The 18,299-nt window shown below is 40.6% G+C and overlaps 1 protein-coding gene across 2 annotated transcripts in view; it reads right to left on the bottom strand.

The window, feature by feature from the left end:
• SAMD9 (sterile alpha motif domain containing 9) overlaps positions 1–1,498 on the bottom strand; it is a 15,841-nt gene extending 14,343 nt beyond the window's left edge. For both annotated transcript variants that reach the window (XM_084785187.1, XM_084785188.1), the window contains exon 1: positions 1,232–1,498. The gene's annotated coding sequence lies outside the window, so the exon portion shown is untranslated. The remainder of the gene's footprint in view (positions 1–1,231) is intronic.
• Between the last annotated feature and the right edge of the window lie 16,801 nt (positions 1,499–18,299).

The following is an 18,299-nucleotide window of genomic DNA, read 5'->3' as shown; positions in this document are numbered from 1 at the left end:
CCAATCCAATGCTGTGACCCTTTAAATCAGTTCCGCATGTTGTGATGACGCCCAGTCATAAAGTTGTTTTCGTTGCTACTTCATGACTGTATCTCTGTGCATGTTATGAATTATAATGTGAAGATCTGTGTTTTCCAAGGGTCTTAGGCAGCCACTGTGAAGGGTCATTTGACCCCCAAAGTTGTCACGACCCACAGATTGAGAGCCACTGTCTAAAGCGTCTGTTGAGCCTTGACAGCTCTTCCTTTAGTCACTCATTTAAAGCCACAGAAGAGGCCACTTTCAGGGACTGTTCTCTAAGGGATGAAACACCTTCTGGATGGCATTGTCTTAATGGGTTCTTTGGGCTGCCTTGTGTTTATAAAAGGCTTGCAGATACCCTAAAAGGTGCTGCAGGATAACACACACACACACACACCAACACACACACACACCCCATATATATACCCTTGGGAAAAAAGAACAGGAGGAAGGGTGGTTAGAATAAAAAATAAGTGTGATGTGTGATGTGTGTGTGTGTGTGTGTGTGTGTGTGTGTGTGTGTGTGTGTGTACATGTCTGTGTGTGTTTTAAAGTGTCCCCCAGAGTTGCTTCTGAGCTTACACAGTATAAAGAAGGAATAGAATTTACTTGACTACACACACACACACACACACACACACACACACACACTCACTCACACACACATTGTACAGTTTGTCAATTTTTCTGAAAGAAGGTCTTTATTCTGCAGCATTGCTTCCCTTCCTGCTCAACAACATTATCGGTTACTTTGGGGGAAAATCATCCCTAAGCCTCTGATTCTTACATAAAACTATCATGATCCCAAAGCTCCTTAGCAGAAGCTCTAGGAAGCACTGCGTTTCTGTCTCCCTCACACGGATTTGACATTAATACCCAAGAAGGTATTAAGGGTTTCATTTTCTAAACTGCTTGCTCCTTAGAGTGATTGGAGGATTGTGTTTTTCATTAATGTAAACACTAAACTGTTAATTTTTTTCCTTTCGGAAGATGCTGCCTTTCTTTAGAGGTGTTAATAGAGGTGTCCTTAATATTCAACTACATCTTTAAAGGAATGTTTTATCCACAGCACCTTCCACTGTACCACATAGTCCAGAAATTCTAGGCTCAGGAAATTATTAACTTTTAAACCATAAAGTATATTTCTGCCCATTGAATATAGACACCATTAATAACAACAACAATAGGAAAGGAAAAATTTTGTACTTACCCAAACTTTCCAGTTACTTCTATGTAAAAAAACAAAAAAATAAAATAAAAAAGGAAAAACTGTCCATTTTGGTGAAGAAAACGTCTGGTGTCTGTATTCTCTTCCTCCTAAGATGTCAGAGAAAAACAAATTCATTTAGTCTTGATGAACGTGTAGCTAGCTTACACTGCTACCTGGATACCAAGTCAAACTGACTGAGAAACACCAGGGTGTGTCTGATGCTGGCAGGGTGTAAGGAAGTGCAAGCTGTTTTCATCTCAGTTTCGATTCTCTGATATGGGAAGAGACTTCCTGAAATGTTTTGTTCTCTTTTGCTTTTCCCTAGTACCAACTATGCCACCTTCTGGTTTCTTTGGGTAAATTGCAAACAGTTAAAATTAAGGTTTTTGAGGACTGGCTGAGAGCCCTGGTGTCTCAGCTACAGACAAACAATGGATGAGTCTGTTTAACGGACACCCCGGGAACACAGGTTTTTAATTTACTATATTTAGTATTGGTATTATCACATGTTCTGTTGCCATAACTGAATGCCACAGACCAGGTGATTCACAAAGGAAAGAAATGTATTCCTTATGGGGTTTGGAGGCTAGGAAGTCCCTGGAGAAGAAGTTATACCTGGAGAGAGCATACTAGCTGCCTGGGATCCTGCAGCGCCCCGCCCCGATGTAGACAGAGCAGCAGAGGCTGAGGTAGGGCAAACTTGCTCATTTGGGTCTCTCTTCCTCTTCTAAGGAAGCCCCTGAGGATATCATGAGGGTTATATGCCCTCAGAATCACATATACTATTAATCACCACAACATACAATTAACATAATATCCTAGGGATCAAGCTTAAACGCAAGTTTTGAGAAGGCACAGGCAGATATAGCACTTAATGTATGTTGATTTCAAGTGAAACTAACATTTTTACAGCAATGCAAATACTTCATTGCATCACTTTGCTTCTGACATTAGTGTTTATAAATCTTTATAGTAAGTAAGCCACTCACAGAACAATGCTACAAGAAAGTTTTATATGTATATATATATATATATATATACACACATATATATAAATAATCGCATAGAGAGAGAGAGATTGAAAGATATTAAATGATGGTTTTGACATCTTCAATTGTCTAAAAGTATCACTTGAAGAATTTAAAGGGTCTTATTAATGAAAAAACATTTGTTTCTGAGAAAAGATAGTGCACACCCTGCACTGGCACACAAGGATAGTCTCCAGATCAGCTCCAGTAGGATTTTCCTATGTCTTGCAACCAAATGTGTGCTGTTTTCAGCAATATGGTCTTACTATCTAATTCCCATGGACATCCAAGAGCAAGTGCCTGTATTGTTTGGGGCTCTGGGACCTCTCCGACTGGGCTGAAATGCCCCATACCTCACACTGGAATTTTCCTATGGCTTCTGAGACCAACATTATTTACCCTTGCAGGGTATCTCCACTCAACCCTCCCTCCCCAGTTGTATTATTTTAGTTAGTTTATAAAGTAATATGGCTTCTTCATAATCCCTGGTTTTGAATAAACTTCTTTTCCCCATCCCCCCTATCTCCTCAGCCCCATCCTTCACCCAACTGTCAACTTAAATCTTTCTACTCCTGTATTTTTGTTCTGTCTACTTCCATGTAACGTCTAGTTTACCAGCCTCCCTCTTACACTTTAAAGCATCCCATCTCCCTGCATGGTATGTTTTCTTGCTTCTTAGCCAGGTGTAAGATATAAAGACCTTTGGTATTAACCACCAGGAGTGGAATAGCTGGATCAGGTGGTAGCTCTGTTTTTACCCTTTGAGAAGCCTCTGTACCAGATTACACTCCATCAATAAAGGTTCCTCATCCTCCAGCTCCTTGCCAGCGTCTCTTGGTAATAGCCGTTCTGACTGGGGTAAGGTAGAATCTGAAAGTAGTTTTATTTTGTCTTTCACTGAGAGTTAGGGATGTTTGGTACTCTTTAAAAGTGCCATGCAGGCTGCTGGGGAAGAAAAGTAATCAATGGTCTTATTTAGCTATTAAACCTGTGTGCTGCCATGCCAAGCAAGCTATGTCCACTGGTGCAATAGTGCCATGACTGTTAACCATGTTCTGACTAAATTTGTGTCCTACTTCATAGGAGGAAACTTACATCTGATACTCTAAACCTTGTCTAAAGCCTATGTCCAGGGGGTCACAATTGTGGTTCTGCTAAATAAACATGTCAAACAACTCTCTAAATATTTGTTTGTACTCATAGACTAGCACTGGTCTAAGCATCGGTCAGAAAGTGATTTTTCTTTGAGGTGACATCAGATAATGCAGAGCTTCATAACTGGTCAAAGTGTTGAGAGTAAGTGATTGTTGAGTGCTCAGTCAAAGTCAAACATCTGTCTCACACTTTAGGGCCCAGAGACTATTGCATAAGAGGTAGGTGGGGAAAATGAAAGCACTGAAGGCTAGAAGGGAGTGCTATGATGTGCTGTCTTGAGGATGTGACATAGCTACTGTAACCACAAGCAAATCTGTATTTTCCTGCATAAGACCATTAGAATGGGCTCGTCAACATTCTGTCATGGGTGGGGAGTGGCTCATGAGGCCTCTCCTTTCCTTGAGGAGCGTTTGGCAGTTAATAGATGCTCAGGGTAGAAGGAATCATTTTCCTCAGTGATCTAGCCACTGGTAAATAGCCCATAACTCCCTAGCCATGGTCATGCATGCAACTCCAGTTAAATTCAGGGCAAATTGGATTAGTTGAGGCAAAGAAGAGGTTTATCAGGAGTGGGAGGAGAATGAGAGAGAGTAAAGAGGGACAAATGTGATCAAAATATATTGTGTATCTGTATGCAATTGTAAAAAGTTAAAGTATAAACTCAGTAAAATTCAAAATTCTATCACATAGGTAGATAGGTGTATCTATCACGTAATTTTTCTATCATAGATATTGGTGATTCTACATTGAAACATTTTTTGATTGCTCTTTTAAGAAATTATGTTTGCAAGTTGTATTATGTTGACCTGTAGTGTTTTCATTCATTAATTGGAAGTTGTAATAGGCATTGTCTTGGAGTTGGAAGAATAAATGCAATCTGGGGACTGAGACAGTCTGATGCATAGAAGATGCCACGTAGATTTTAATTTTGACTCAAATAAGAGCTACAATAGCATTTTTTTCTTCACTGCCTTATTAAGGGTTTTATTTTTACTAAAGTAAGTGAGCAGATATAAAACATTTTAAGATAAAGACAAACAGAACCCATTTAGGGTTAAACAAATGGGGGCTATTAGCTGACCTTGGTCTTCATATCTCCTTAAGAATTAAGTCCTGTTTCCAGAGCTTAGGAAGCCCTTCAAATATAATAGCAATTCTATCATGCATGATGCTTACTTGGGAGATGAATTACTGATAACAATCGCATTGGGGATGTCACTGCCACAGAGCACTACTATGCCCTAGAAAATCTCATATTAAGATGTTTGTTTTAAAAAAGATTAATAAAGACAATGCACAAGATGAAAACAAACAAAACCACAATAATTGTCAAATTGTAAATATGATCAAAGACTTCCCTGTCCTGGCGAATTTGGGCAATGTGTCCTTTTTTAAGCAATCAAAGCATCCCTTATAGAAAAAATGGCATCATACCAGCACACAAATAGACTTGCAGACAGTGGGACACAGTGAAAGACACAGAAATACAGCCACAGCCATGCCATTGTCGCTCAAGATGTTAAAACTACACATCGAACAAAAAAGACTCTTCAACAAATACTTCTTAGAGAACTGGATATGCATATTTGGAAGAACGAAACTAGTAGCATACTTTGTACCCTGCACACACACAAAAAATCAACTCAAAATTAGACGACTTTAATAAAAGACCTGAAATTATGAAGCCGATACAGGAAAACATAGTTACAACGCATTGAGATACAGGTGTAGGCAAAACTTCCTTAAGCTCATCCTGTCTTAATGTATCTAATGTCACTGGTATTTCTAAGCTTACTATAAATTTATTTTTCTTGATATCATTTCTTTGTTTAGCTCGCCATGTGTTTTGTGCAAACATAGGGAGTGCTGTTATTGAAATGTACAGTCTGTGAATTGCACATAATGATGGCTAACATGAGACAGGTGGGAAACCTGGAGTTAGCAGTGATGTAATCTGTTATCTAACCATTCTTGGCAGAATGCCAAATTTGTGAGTGTGTGTGTGTATATATATATATATATATATATATATATATTCTTGTGCTATTTAGAATTGGTAGCTTAACACAAACTCAGTCATCTGAGAAGAAAGACCTTCAGTTGAGAAAATGCCTCAGATTGGCCTGTAGGTAAGCTTGTGGGGGCATTTTTTCTTCTTTCTTTCTTTCTTTCTTTCTTTCTTTCTTTCTTTCTTTCTTTCTTTTAATTAACAATTGATCTGAGAGGGCCCAAACTACCGAGCCAGGGTCACTCCTGGGCAGGTGACTCTGGGTTGTATGAGAATGCAAACAAGCTGGGCATGGGGAGCAAGCTACAGACAGCATTCCTCTGCACTTTCTACTCCGGTTCTTGCCATCAGGTTCCTATGCTGTTTGAGTTCCTGCCTTGGCTTCTGTTGGGGATGGACTGTGATGAGACCTTTAAGTTGCTTTTGGTCTTGGTGTTTTATCGCAGCGATAGAAAGCAAACCAGAACAGTCTCCCTGAAATTGGAGATGAGTGTATTAGTCAAGATGCCTGTGTGTGTTTGCTTGAAGGTCTGTGTGCCTACTAATGTAGGGGCAAAATTAATGCCACATTCTATATTTAATCTATATTCTGCAACTAATGCCCTGGTCTGTAAATGTTCTGGAAGAACCTGTTCTCCAGGTGACTTCACTTCTTCCTGGATTCTGGGGATGACCATGCATTGCCATAAACTAGACCTGCCAGCAGTTTGCAGAAACTCCACTGGAGTGAGTTAAAACAACTTCCGTGGAGACTCAGTCTCCACCCAACCTGCCTAAGGAACCGTAAAGTTTCACAGCTTCACCTACCCCACCCTACCAGGAACCTGAACACCCTTATTCTCACCCAATATGCCTTAGCCAATCACTTTATAGACCAATTATAGTAGTGTTACTGAAGTCGACCTTTGCTAGAGTATAAAAACGTTGTGCATTTTCTGTTCGGGGTCTCCTGAGTCCTGTGTGCAGGGGACCCCAGTGCGCTGGAACATTAAAACCTCTTGCTTTTGTATCCACCCAGTCTCCGTCTCTCTCATTTGTTGCTTCCCGGTACAGGCTCTCCGGATCAGAGTCTTACATCTGGTGCCTTGGCCAGGAATTGAAGCTCTGTTTGAGAGTCTCTGAAGCTCTGGTTCGGAGGAATGCTCGAGCATTGTCAGGTTCCCTGGTTTGTCTTTGTTCTGTCGTGTCTTCTCAGTGCTGGTCGGCGGCTGTCTTGTCTGTCTTACTTTTCGGTTGTTCGCAAACGTCTAGGAGGGTTAAAGCCCCTCTGCTTGAAGTCGGGGTAAGAGTCCCTGCCAGACTTAGAGTCCCCACCCTGGCAGCAGAGAGAGGCTGCAGGGTCCTGGGGGATGCTCCTGGATCGTCGCTGGGAGTTGCAGGCCATGAGGCCTCCTCCTGGTAAGTGGGCGCCTTGTGTCCAGACAGATTTTGGGCCTCCACCCACTGGTCTGGTATTTTCCTTGTCTTTGTCTCTTTAAGTGGTCGCCTGATCCTAGGTTCGAGTCCCGGCGGCCACCTCGTCTTCATTTTCTGGACTCCCCGCCAGTGGCAGTGGCAGTCCCTGTTACTCTTTGGCAGTGGCACTGGCGATTTGTTCTGTGTCTGTTTTTCTTCGTGGTCTTGGACTGAATCCTTTGTAAGAATTCCAGACTAGGTCTGGTTTTCTGACTCCCTTGCCAGTGGCGGTGGCGAGTTGTTTCGTGTGTGTTTTTCTGTGTTTGGACTGACGGTATTTTTGGGTTGAGACGGATGGACAAAAGGACGAGACAGACAACCTCATGTTTGGGAGACAAAGTGTGTCGCTCCCGCAGTATGATAGATGCCAATGTCTCACTACCTGCGTGCATCAGGAAGTCTGATTTTTGTCGGTTTGTGCTTTGTTTCTTTGCGTGGCTTTTGTGACTAAAAATCCTTTGTAGAAAGTCCAGACCGGGTCTGGTTTTCTGATTCAGGCAGAGCCTGGTTACGGGATAAGCTGCGTTGAGTTTGGTGTAATTTTGGTTCTTTTCTCTTGCCCTACTGGTACTTTTCTGTGTCTAGCCGGTTTGTGTTTCTGTTTGCTTGTAACCGTCTCAGTTCTAGAAACGGGCCAGGTCTCAAGCATGGCAGCTTGAGTCTAGTGCCTCCCACCTCCCACTTGGATACTCGGATGCTGCTGAGTCCTTGGTAGAGAGGCCTGTCCTAAGCATGAAAGGCCCTTTGGGGACCCCTGAGGCTATCGGACCTTTGCTGGTTTGAAACACCTGAGTCTTTAGGCAGCAGCATTAGGAGAGAGGGGAAACAGGATTGCTAAGATCGGCCACCGCTTGTGCTGAACAAACACCGGGAACTGCAGGGTTTTGTGGGGTGGCTGCTGCTTGGCCTTGCTGAAAGCTTTTTCCAGCTTGCAGTTTGTTCAAAAGCCTGTCCCCGCCCCCAAGTATGGTACAGTGGACATTTGGTCCAGGACCCCGTGGTTTCGGCCATACTTACACACAGATTCGCCACCACTGGCCGTGTGATCCAGGACACCGCTAGAAAGTCCCAGTCTTGCCTGTACCCATTGAGTTTTATAGGCGACAAGGTATTTCCCCGTTGAAGTTACATCTAGAGAAAGTTTTGTCTGCCCATCTTAAAATGTATTAATGTATGTGGCCACTATATGTTTGATTTTAAATATATAAATGTATTATGTTCTGTACACCTTACTTATAAATTACTGGTTATTAAAGATGGTTAACAAAAAGTCTTTAATATCTGTTAGAAAGGTTAACTTATAAGGTAAAGTTGGAGCCATTCTATGCAACAAGTGGCATAACCAACAGGTCTCTAAAGGTACTTTTAGATTAAGGTCTTCATGTATTTAAAACTAGACTTATAAGATTTAAAACAATAAGGTATTAAAGCTACATCTCCAGGCCATATAGCTTAAGATTATACTATGAACTCTTATCTAAAGAGTTATAATTTGCTTATTGGGTATGATGTTTAAAATTTAAGTTCAAATGCTTGTTTAGAACATATGTGTGTGTGTGTGTGTGTGTGTGTGTGTGTGTGTGTGTGTAACACAGATGTTTTTAAATAACAACCATGTGGATCACGTGGTCTAGAGTCTGCCATGTGATACTACCATCCTTATGTAGCCACATGGATACTGTAACAATTTTAGAGCCACTTTGTCCTAATGATCTCTCTGCTTGTTATAATGATTAATTCAGGTTAACAGACTACTATATTGCAGACTTTACAAATGGGTAATTTTAAAAGATACTTTTAAGTTAAAAAATATTAATTTTAGAGATATTCAGTTGTTTACACTGTTAAAATTAGGCTTTTGTCTTCTAAATTCATAGTTATTATTCTCAAAGAGGTAGAAATCACTGCTTTAAAAATATGTTTGGCTTTATTTTTCTGAATATGGCTCTGTTTTAAATTGTCCACCAGGGACTCTAACGCCACATGGCTGGCCGCCATATGTTGATTCAGTGATTAAAAAAATTGGGGCCATAGCCGCTCCACTATCTTGGCTAAGGGCAGTCACATGGTGGACAGCCAGTTTGGTTGTGGGAGACTCAAGCTTCTCTATTAAAGGCTGCCAACCACATTTGGTTGCCTTGCTCAGCACTAAGAGCAACCTGTGTCCTTTAAGGTAGCTTTTGCTGTTCAGACTTAATGATAAAATACAGCAGAATCAGCAAGATTGCCAGTCCATCAATGAACTGTATCTATGAGTAAAATTTTTACTTTGATTTTAGTTAAATATATATATATATATATATATATATATATATATATATATATATATTTAAAGTTGTACTAATAATTGATGCAGTTTATGGTCAGCTATATCAGTAAATCAGTTGCCTAATAGTTAATGAGACAATTCCCAGAGAATGATGCCTCATTCCCTAGGTGAAGTAGAGGGTTTTTAGTTGTTCAAATCTTTGTATTGATACAAAATTAAGGTTGTATTTTAGTTACAATATTCTATGTATCAACTCCTTTAAGATATTGTGCCTATGTAATTCTTAAAGTGCTATGTGCAGTTCCATTCCTCTGAAAAAGCTACTATTGCAAAGCGTTTAAAGTAAAAAAAAAAAAAAACCCAACCAAACAAAAAAAAAATCACAACACTCTCCCCCCCACAAAAAAACCCTATGGTTTTATTAGGTACTAGTTCAGTTAATCACAGGTATTTTCTAAAATAATAAGCCAATATGTAGCTAAAACCAAGCAATTCAGATATACTAAAATTAGACAGATGTGGTCCTCTAGCAGTTATCTGAATATTATAGAGTATAACGTTCTGTTTTATGTTTGTAAGATGTAGTTTAGAGCAGATAGCTAAAGACAGACAAGGATTGAGCACAGATATGCTGGTCCTCAAGCTTACCAGAGATCTGTTGAATATGGCATTAAATATATCTAAATTAATTATGACAAAGAATCCTACATCCTCGTAGTAACTCCCATGGTCTCTGAGAAGATTTGGCATGCAGATGACTCAGTTCTGGATTGTGGTTTCTAGCCACTGAGCAAAACTGCTGCATGGATCAGCCTAACTGTGGATAAACTGAACACTCCCAGAGAGGCATTGTCTCCCGTTGCTGAATACAAGGTGAGGTCAATCTCTTCTGTGTTCTCCTTCCACAGAAACAGCCTCTCATCTTCTGTGCCTCTGTGCCTGATGGCCAGACTGTCTCTGCCCATAGTGCCATGTCACCACAAGAGAAAACAGAAACAAATGTCTAGGTACCAGGATATAGCCACTCACCTCCGTCATTTTGATTGGTACATAATATTGTCTAGGTTACCGTTTATCCTTCTCAGTTCTCTGATTACATTGATGACTAAGCTAATGGTAGCTTGACAGAGGACAATTAGATCTACTGTTACTACACTGGTCAATTCATTAGCTAGTTAATACTAGGTACTAGGTCTGTTATTTAAAAAGACAAATAGGCTTGCCTTGCTCACAGGCTTCATGTTAAATGTAAACAGTTTTTAGTGTAACTCAACTGCCTGTGTCTCTTAGTAAATAACTAGATTAAAAAAGTTGTGAATCATAAAATATAAAAGTTTAAGTTAGACAACTCTAAAGTATTTGAGGATTTAAAAAAGCATTTAAAGGTTGATACATACAAGATAAAAATTTTAAAAGAGCTAAAAAAAACTGTTCCAAAAAGGTGTTTTAAGGTTGCCCATAGAAAGTATTTCAAGTTAATAAATACAAGTGTTTGAGAGTCTTAAAAAAATGTTTAATATTTAAGGGTCTAAAATGTTTAGATGTTAATAAGTACAAGTTATAAAAATTAAAAGATCTTAAAAAGTTTTAAGGTACATAAGTACAAGTTACAGATTTAAAATGAGATCAATGGTTGTAATAAGCTGGTAGAGTACTGGCTGCTTATTAATCAGTCCCAAGCTCAAAATTTTAATTTCCCTTTGGTTGTATTTTGAGTTTAGACTTAAGGGGCTTCTCATCATGCTAAAAAAACCCCAAGTCTGTCCAATCTGTATATCAAGTCTTCTGGACTGGGAAAAAATGCTCATGCTTTTACTGGGTTTCAAATGAATAAGCCTACTTCAGCTGTCTTATAGTCACAATTTTAACTTCTGTCTCTAGTCTGTATTTGTCTCAGCAGATTTTGACCTGGCTAACAGACTCCACCCAGAGCTGCTGAGATCTGGACCTGCTGGAGGCTGATGTAAACCAGTCCTGCAGATATGACTACTCCCTGTCTCTTCAACTGGATCAACTAAACAGGTGCCTTTGATAAGTGCCCCATTAGCCTTTGACTAGCTTTTCAGCCTTTCTAGATTCTGATAACAGCACCCCTAATGTCAGAAGGAAGAAACTACAGAAGAAAAGAGTGACCCTGCCCCTTTTCCCACTTTATAGGCTAAAATGCTAAGACAAGGGCAACTCTCTGGCATGAGGAACAAATGTGTATAAAAAAAATAGACTCTTAATTCTGTTTAAACTAGTAATGCTTTGTAGCCTCCCTTATATCAAGCAAAGATAATCATGAGGGCGCAGTACCTGGCCCTACAACAGGCTGACTCAGAGGAATAAGTTTCAAGAAGACCCATGATTGGGTCTTCAATTAACTTGTCAGAAGGGGCAATGTAGGGGCAAAATCAATGCCATCTTCTATATTTAATCCATATTCTGCAATTAATGCCGTGATCTGTGAATGTTCTGTAAGAACCTGTTTTCCAGGAATGACCATGCACTGCCATAAACTAGACCTGCTAGCAGTTTCCAGAAACTCCACCTCAGTGATTAGCTGAGATAAAACAAGTTCCCTGGAGACTCAGTCTCCACCCAACCTGCCTAAGGAGCTGTGACGTTTCCACAGCCTCCCCTGTCCCTACCCTCCAGGATTGAAAGTTTCCACAGCTTCACCTACCCTACCCCTCCAGGAACTATGACCAAAATCTGCCCTGCCTAAGAATATAAAAACCCTAAAATTCTCCTGTTGGGGTGTCCTGACTCCTGTGTGCAGGTGAACCCCAGTGCGCTGGAACATTAAAGCCTCTTGCTTTTGTGTCGACTCGGCCTCTGTTTCTCTCGTTTGTTACTTCCCAGTATAGACTCTCCCGATCAGAGTCTTACACTACAAATTTAACAGCACACCTGAAAGCTATAGAACAAAAAGCAGCAAACACTCCCAGGAGAAACAGATGGCGGGAAATGATCAAACAGAGGTCTAAAATCAACAAAAGAGAAACAAAGAGAACAGTACAAATCAATAAAACAAAGAGTTAGTTTTTTGAGAAAATCAAGAAGATAGACAAGCCCTCATCAAAACTAACTAAAAGACAAAGGAGAATATCCAAATTAACAAAATCAGAAATAAAAAGGGGGACACAATGACAGACACTGAGGAAGAATCACTAGGTCATACTTGAAAAGCTAGTACTCCACAAAATTGGAAATCTAAAAGCAATAGACTTTTTGATACATACCATTTATCAAAGTTAAATTAAGATCACATAAACAATTTAAACAGAACTATAACTCATAAGAAAATAGAAGAAGCCATTAACAGTCTCTCAAAGGAGAAAAAAAAAGCCCAGGGCTAGATGGTTTTACTGCAGAATTTGATTGACTGTGAAAGAAACAGAAGGTACAATATCAAATTAATTCTACGAGGGCAGAGTCACTCTGATATCTAAACCACACAAAGAGTCAACAAAGAAAGATAATTACAGATCAATTTCTCTCATGAAGACTGATGCAAAAATATTCAAAAAGCAGAATCTAAGAACACATAAAAAACATCATCCACTATAATTAAGTAGTGTCCATCCCAGGGATGTAGGGATGGTTCAATATATAAAAATTAGGTAATGTAATCCACCATATAAACAACTGAAGGAAAAAAAAGTATGACCAACTCATTAGATGCTGAAAATTTTTTTTCACAAAATAAAACACCTTTTCATGATAAATGTCTTGGAGAGATCATGGATATGGGAACATATGTAAGCACAATAAAAGCAATTTATAGCAAGCCTATAGCCAACATCAAATTAATTGGAGAGAAACTCAGAACAATTCCACTAAAATCAGGAATAAGACAATGCTATTCACTCTCTGTATATATTCAGTATAGTACTTGAAGTTCTAGCTGGAGTAATAATACAACTGACAGAGGTCAAGGGGATACAAGTTGGAAAGAAAGAAGTCAAAATATAGCTACATTTGCAGAAGAAGAAGAAGAAGAAGAAGAAGAAGAAGAAGAAGAAGAAGAAGAAATAAGGGGGGGACACCCTTTGCAGTAGCCAGAAATAATATAAAATATCATGGTGTAAATCTAACCAAGCAAGTGAAAGACTTGCATAATAAAATCTTCAAGTCATTGAAGAAGATATTAGAAGATGGAAAGATCTCCCACACACATGGATTGGTACAATTAAGATATTAAAAATGGCCATCTTAACAAATCCAGTCTACAGATTCAATGCAATCTGCACCACAACTCTGACACAATTCTTTATAGACTTTGATAGAAAAATACACAACTTAGTATTGAAAAACAAAAAACCCAGGATAGCTAAAACAATCCTATACAATGAAAGAAATTTCAGGGATATCACCATCCCTAGTCTCAAGCTGTACACAAAGCTTTAGAATAAAAACTGTATGGTATTGGCCTAGAAACAGGCAGGTTCATCAGTGGAATTGAGTTGAAATCCCAAAAATAAACCCACACACTCACAGTCACTTGATTTTTGACAAAGAAACCAAAACAAGACAATGGAAAAATGAAAACATCTTCAACAAATGATGCTGGTCTAACTGGATGTCTACATGTAGAGGAATGAAAATAGATCCATATTTATCACCCTGCACAACACAAATCTAAGTGGATCAAAGACCTCAACATAAAACCAGATACACTAAATCTATTTGAAAAGAAAGTGAGGGAAAGCCTTGAGCTCATTGACATAGGAGACAACTTCCTGAAAGGAACACCAATATGATCAACAATTAATAAATGGGACCTCTTGAAACTGAAAATCTTTTTTGTAAGGAAAAGGACACTGTCAATAGGACAAAAAGGTGACCTCCAGAATGAAAAAAGATTTTTTACCAACTTCACATCTAACAGAGGACTAATTTCCAAAATATATAAAGAACTCAAGAAACTAGACATCAACAAAATAAACAATCCAATTAGAAATGGGGCACAGAGCTAACCAAAGAATTCCCAAACCAAGGCTTAAAGAAATGTTCAACATCCTTATTAGGGAAATGCAAATCAAAATTATTTTGAGATTCTATTTTACACCTATCAGAATGGCTAAGGTCAATAAAACAAGTATCATCTCATGATGGCAAGGATGTGTAGCAAGGGGAATATTGTGCCATTGTTCGTAGGAGTACAAACTTGTATAGCTACTTTGGAAATCAATATGGTGATCTCTTTGAAAAGTGGGAATAGTGCTATCTCAAGACCCGGCTATACCACCCCTGAGCATATACCCAAAACATGCCTCACTATACCACAGGGACACTTGTTCAACTATGTTCATAGCAGCTTTGTTCCTAATGGCCATTACTCAGCTGTTAAAAAAATAACATCATGAAATTTTCAGGCAAATGGATGGAACTATAAAAAAACTCATCCTGGGTGAGGTAACCCAGACCCAGAAAGACAGACATGGGACACAGTTGTTTGAGGTTGCAATCCTCCCAGTCCAGATAACCACCTACCCCTAATTAGCCCTCTAATTGTATTATGTTTTATTTTGATGTTTTCCCCTTGCTTTATACAGTTCCTATGGTGACAGATCAACACCATTGTTAGAATCACTACCAGTCAGGCCATGGCTCCAGGCCCTAGACCCCTTTGAAATAGACGATAGATGTCTTAAAGTTCATGATGACACTTCTCCATTAAAAAATAAAACAGGAAGCGATGTTGGAAGAACCCTGGTGTTTGAGGTTGTAGTCCTCCTGGTCCAGATAGCCACTCTGAGCTTGGCATTAGGTACAGGACTCCTCCCAAGCAGGGCCTCCGGCTCTCTGCCTGACTCCACTCCAAGAGTGTCTTTAGACATGGATGGCCCTAACTACAGTTAAAATATGGCCCTGACACAGCTCCCTGCTAGTTCTCCCCTCTCTGTGCCTATAGGATAATTAGGCACTGTGTTTCCACTCATATGGTAGGAGCATGCTGCCAAAGGCAAAACAAGCATCCTTAAATTGCCTGGTTCCAACCAATTACGAATGCCTATCCTGGAATCCCCCACCCACTCCCCAAGGGATGTATAGCCTTTGTTCTCCCTGATCAAAGTTAGACTCCTTCCTGAAGTGGTTCCTGGAGTGTTCGATCTCCATCATGCTTATGGCCTTCCAAGCCCTGCGTCTTGTCTTCTGCTCCTCTTGCCTTTGGGGGCTGGTGGCCAACAGCGCCCCCCAGGGAAGAGGAGGACCATAGGACATACTCACTTATGTGTGGATATTAGCAGTAAAGTAAGGGATAACCATGCTACAATCCACAGACCCAAAGTAAACAAGGATGGTTCAAGGTAGGAAGCATGAATCTTCCTGGGAAGGGGAAATAGAACAGATCTCTCCAGCAGACTGGGGGCAGGTAATGGTGAGGGAAGGAGGGGTGAGGTAGGTGGGGGATGGGGAGAGAGAGTACTGGGAAAGACAGCTGTAACTGCAGGGCATTTCAGGGCAAGGCCTAGCACAATAGAAACTCCCAGGAATCTATGAGGGTGGCCCTAGCGAAGACTCCCAGTAATGGGGGATATGGAGTCTGAACTGGCCATCTTCTGTAACCAGGCAAGGCTTCCGGTGGAGGGATAGTGACAACAACCCAGCCACAAAACCATCAACCTACAGTGCATCCTGACTGCAAGTTGTACTTCAGTAAAGGTTGCATAGAACTGTGACGATGGCCAACCAACGACTGCTTCCACTTGAGACCCATGCCCCAAGAGGGAGCCAGTCCCTGACACTGCCTGGAGGGCCAGGAACTAGAGGCTGGATAGCCCAGAGAGCTAGGATAAAGCCAAATAGGGCCAGAAAAAAAAAAAAAAAACGCAATACATTGATTTCTAATGATATCCTGCTGTACTCATAGACTGGAACCTAGCATAACTGTCACCAGAGTGGCTTCACCCAGCAACTGATAGGAGGAGATGCAGAGACCTACAGCTAAACATTAAGCAGAGCTTGGGGCATCCTGTGGAAGAGGGGGAGGGAGGATTGTAGTAGCCAGAGGGGTCAAGGACACCACAGGAAACCCCACAGAAACAGTTAGCTGAGCTAATAGGGGCTCCCAGAGACTGAACTGGTGATCCAGGAGCCTTCATGGGTCTGACCTGGACCCTCTGTGCATATGTCCTGGTTGTGCAGCTTTATCTTCTTGTGGAACCACTCCCAGTGGGAGGGGGCCCTGCTTCTGACTGTTCTGTTGGCTTTTGGTACCGTTTTCCTCCCACTGGGTCCCTCAGTTCAGCTGTAACATGAGGGAAGGTGCCTAGTCTTATTGGAACTTGATATGCCATGTTCGGTTGATGTCCCTGGGTGGCCTGCCTTTTCCTGAAGGAAAATGGAGGAGGAGTGGATCTGGAGGGGAGGAGGAGGTGGGGGAGGGACTGGAAGGGGAGGGGGAAGAGGAAACTGTGGTCAGGATGTCATATATGAGAGAAGAATAAAGAAAATAGAGCAACATAATAAAAATATAATAAAACCTCATTCTAGTTGAAGTGGAGCGATATTTCTGCTTATTTCTTTTAAGGAAAAAATATAATTATTCCTTGTAATTTTTATTGAAGGAGAATGAAATTCTTTTCCTTTCAGGGTGGCTTGGGCCTTCTCTCACTTGGGAAATGTAAGCAATGATTAGACTATAGTTGTTGAAATGGGAGCTGAGAAGAGGCTAGCCCTTTCTGAAACCCCCTGCAGGATCCCTAAGGCCTCTGATTGACAGGGGATGCTGGCAGGAAGAAAAGGAATAAACAGACCAGCTGTAGCCATCTGCTTCCCTGGCACCAAGTGAGTCACACGGATATCAGCAAGTTAGCTTATCCTGAGACAAATGCCGTGGTCAGTGGTCAGTGCATCCATGCTAGATGGGTGTCTTGGTTACTTTTCCTGTTGCTGTGATAAAATACTCTGGAAAAGGCCACTTCAGGTAGAAAGAGTTTATTTGGTTCCAATCCCAGGTTATCGTACACCATGACAGGGAAGTCACAGTCATAGAAGTCTGAGAGCGCAGGTCACGTAGCATCATGCCCTTGAGAGCAGACAGCAATGAGCTGATGTATGTGCGTAAGTTCTCAGCTTGCCTTGCCCCTTTCATACTTACTTCCTGCCCAGGAAATTGAGGAATCTCTCACAGACAGTCCCCAAAACCAGCTTATTCTAGACAGCACTTTCCAGGTGTGCCCTGGGCCTTGCCTCCACAGTGTTGAGCTGGTAACAGATTTCATCACAGTTAGTACTAAATTTTTTTTTTAACAGGGAGAAAATTTCAAACATAATAATGAAAAGTCTTCACACTGATTTCAACCTACTTCCAAGCCCTGCCTTTTATTATGGCTAAATTAAAAAGAAGCCAGCTCTGGCCTTATAAAAAGTGATGAAGAGCCATAGTTGCTGCTGTCTACTGATCACATGATAACGATCAACTAACGGCAGGCTCAAAGCCATCAGAAGTTTGAACTAACTCCAAGGTAACAAGCTAGAAATGAAAGTGGCAAACACGGCTAATATTCTCTCTTAGGCATGTTAGGCATGTTAGGAATTTTAAATTACCTAGAGCAACTACTGAGAGGCTAAAATAAGCAATATTGAGGTTAAACATTTCCTCATTGGTTTTCCTGAAAGGGCAGAGTGCAGTTTTGTGCCCAAAGCCTAGGTCAGTCTGGAAGGAGGGCAAATCTGTCTTCTTCAGTAAAGATACAAGGAGCAAAGTCCCTGGGCAGTGAGTTCTGTGACTTAACTGGAGTGTCTCCCTTATCCTCCAGGCTGTATCTTTTTCTTGTACTCCATTTAAGGTGTTAACTTTCCAAAATTAGACTTGATACCCTATAAGCATATACAGAGGGAGGAGGTCCCTGTCAGTCACAGTCATAGGGGAGGGGAGTAAGGGGAAAATGGGAGGGCGGGAAGAATGAGAGGATACAAGGGATGGGATAACCATTGAGATGTAACAAGAATAAATTAATAAAAAGAGAGAGAGAGAGAGAGAGAGAGAGAAAAGAAAGAAATAATAACTGAAAGTAGATGACATCTAAGAGAATCAAGTAAAAAGTTTCCTATCAGTTTGTGAAATTTTATACCAGAGATTATATGAGGAATCTTTTACTTTACACTGTCTATGCCTAAACTTATACAAGAAAATCATAATGTTTGTATTAGTTTCTA

Source organism: Acomys minous (genome assembly GCF_964271855.1).
Source record: "Acomys minous genome assembly, chromosome: 6".
Classification (NCBI taxonomy): domain Eukaryota; kingdom Metazoa; phylum Chordata; class Mammalia; order Rodentia; family Muridae; genus Acomys; species Acomys minous.
Note: the sequence above shows the minus strand (reverse complement) of the source record. Positions and strands in the feature narration are given on the sequence as shown.